Raw genomic sequence first — 3,564 nt, forward strand, 5'->3', positions numbered from 1 at the left:
ACATAATGTGCATAATTTTTCAATGGGTTTTAGGATCTTGGAATCATTTTATTCACACCTGCCGGAACACATAACTTGAATAAAATGCTTAATGAACATTAAATTATGCATGTATGCTAGAATTTAAGTTTATTAAGAGAAACTGTGAATGATTATTTATTTGTTTATTCTTTTTCAATTGTAGTTTTAATTATGGAAAACAACAATTCATTCAACATTCGATCAATTCTCGAAAAGGAGAAGTTGAACGGGAAAAACTTCCTTGACTGGAAAAGGAACTTGCAAATAGTTCTTATGCAGGAAGAAAAGGAGTATGTCCTGGAAGAGGCGATGCCCGAAGCCGCAGGCGAAGGGGTCACTCAGGCAGCCCTCAATCGTTGGATTGATGCCAACAAGGATGTGAAATGTCTAATGCTTGCAACCATGAGTGCAGATCTACATAAAACGTTCATCAACTCAGATGCTTTCACGATCATCAGTGAATTAAAGAACATGTTCCAAGATCTGGCTCGGGTCGAAAGATTCGAGACTCATAAGCAAATTCTTGAGACCAAGCTTAAGAAAGGCGAGCCCGTAAGTCCACATGTTCTCAAAATGATTGGACTCATTGAGAATATGAGTCGGCTGGATCAGCAATTCTCTCAGGAAATGGCTGTAGACACCATCCTCCATTCTCTTCATAACGGGTATGATCAGTTCAAACTGAAATACAGTATGAATAGTTTGGACAAAACTCTCACTGAGCTTCACGGTATGCTGAAGACCGCTGAAAAGACGCTCAAAAGTGATAAGCAAGATGTGCTTATGGTGCGTGGGGGCAAGTTCAAGAAATCTGGAAAGAAGAGGAATGCTAAGAAAGGTGGCAAGAAGGCCAGCCCGACTAAGCAAACTGGCGCCAAGTCTGAAAAGAGGAAGGTCAGTCAACCCACTTCTGAATTCGAATGCTCCTATTGCAAGAAGAAGGGGCATTGGAAGAGAGATTGCTTGAAGCTAAAGGAAGATCAGAAGAACGGAACAATCGTTCCATCATCAGGTATTTTCGTTATAGACTGTATACTTTGTAATTCAACTTCTTGGGTATTAGATACAGGTTGTGGCTCACACTTATGTTCCAATCCACAGGGACTAAGAAGAAGTAGAAGGTTAAGCAAGGGTGAAGTCGACCTACGAGTGGGAAATAGAGCACGGATTGCTGCATTAGCTGTAGGAAATTATTATTTGGCGTTTCCCTCTGGGCTAGTTTTGGAACTGGAAGAGTGTTTCCATGTTCCAAGTCTTACTAAAAACATCATTTCTGTTTCTTGCTTAGATGCTAAGGGATTTTCCTTTTTAATAAAAGACAATAGTTGTTCGTTTTATTTTAAAGAGATGATTTATTGATCTGCTAGATTAGTCAATGGACTTTATTTATTAGATCACGACAAACAAGTTTATAACATAAATACCAAAAAGGCCAAAAAGGATGATTCAGATCTCACCTATCGTGGCATTGTCGATTAGGCCATATTAACTTGAAACGCATGGAAAGACTTCAAAAGGAAGGAATTCTAGAACCATTTGACTTAGAGGATTATGGTAAATGCGAATCATGTTTACTTGGCAAAATGACAAAGCAACCTTTCTTTAAAGTTGGAGAAAGAGCAACTGAACTATTGGGTTTAATCCATACAGATGTATGTGGACCAATGAGTACAAATGCTAGAGGTGGTTTCAGCTACTTTATCACTTTCACTGATGACTTCAGTAGATATGGTTATGTCTACCTAATGAAGCATAAGTCTGAATCCTTTGACAAATTCAAGGAATTTCAGAGTGAAGTAGAGAATCAATTAGGCAAGAAGATTAAGGCACAATGGTCTGATAGATGCGGTGAATATCTGAGCTCTGAATTTGATGACCATCTGAAAGAATGTGGAATTCTATCAGAATTGACTCCTCCCGGAACACCACAATGGAACGGTGTGTCGGAACGGAGGAGCAGAACCTTGCTAGACATGGTTAGATCAATGATGGGTCAGGCCGAACTTCCAATAGAATTTTGGGGACATGCACTAAATACAGCTGCACTCACTATAAATAGAGCTCCGTCTAAAGCTGTTGAAAAGACTCCATATGAGTTATGGTTTGGAAAGCCTCCAAATGTGTCTTATCTTAAGATTTGGGGATGTGAAGTATACGTCAAACGATTAATTTCAGACAAACTTCATCAAAAATCTGACAAATGTATCCTTGTGGGCTACCCAAAGGAAACAAAGGGGTATTACTTCTACAATTCATCTGAGAACAAGGTGCTTGTTGCTCGAGATGGTATCTTTTTTGAAAAGGATCACATTTCCAAAATGACAAGTGGGAGAAAAGTAGACCTCGAAGAAATTCGAGTCGAACAACAAACTCTAGAGAATGCTCAAGATTACATTCAGGATGAAACTCAGAGATCTTTAGAAGTATCTGGTGAGAATCATAGACAATCTAGAAATGTAACCTCGCGTAGATCGCAAAGATATAGATCTCAACCGGAAAGGTACTTAGGTATTTTGACGAACGAGAGCTATGACGTTCTGTTACTTGAAAGTGATGAACCTGCGACTTACAAACAAGCTATGACGAGCCCTAGCTCCAAGCAATGGCAAGAAGCATGCAATCTGAATTAGACTCCATGTCAGAAAACCAAGTATGGGATTTGGTCGATTTGCCAGATGGCTACCAAGCCATAGGAAGCAAATGGATTTTCAAACTGAAAAAAGACAAGGATGGGAAACTTGAAGTTTTCAAAGCTAGATTGGTTGCAAAAGGTTACAGGCAAGTCCACGGCGTGGATTACGATGAAACCTTTTCACCAGTTGCAATGCTAAAGTCTATTCGGATAATGTTTGCAATCGCTGCATATTACGATTACGAAATATGGCAGATGGATGTCAAAATCGCTTTCTTAAACGACGTTTTAACAGAAACTGTGTTTATGACACAGCCCGAGGGTTTTGAGGATCCAAGGAATGCTAAAAAGGTATGCAAGCTAAAGAAATCAATATACGGATTGAAGCAGGCATCCAGGAGCTGGAATATACGTTTTGATGAAGCAGTCAGTGACTTTGGTTTCATCAAGAACGCAGACGAATCTTGTGTATACAAGAAGGTCAGTGGGAGCAAAATTGCTTTTCTAGTACTATATGTCGACGACATATTACTTATCGGAAATGACATTCCTATGTTGAATTCTGTCAAGATTTGGCTTGGGAAATGTTTTTCGATGAAGGATCTAGGAGAAGCACAGTACATATTGGGCATCAAGATTTACAGAGATAGATCTAAAAGGATGATTGGACTTAGTCAAAGCACTTATATCAATAAGGTGCTTGAAAGGTTCAAGATGGCAGACTCCAAGCGAGGCTACCTACCCATGTCTCATGGAATGACTCTAAGCAAGACTCAGTGCCCAAAAACACTTGATGAGCGTAGACGAATGAATGGGATTCCATATGAATCATTGATTGGTTCAATAATGTATGCTATGATATGTACACGCCCGGATGTTGCGTACGCACTCAGTGCTACGAGCAGATACCA

The sequence above is a fragment of the Spinacia oleracea genome, chromosome 2 (genome assembly GCF_020520425.1).
Source record: "Spinacia oleracea cultivar Varoflay chromosome 2, BTI_SOV_V1, whole genome shotgun sequence".
NCBI classification, from domain to species: Eukaryota; Viridiplantae; Streptophyta; class Magnoliopsida; order Caryophyllales; family Amaranthaceae; genus Spinacia; species Spinacia oleracea.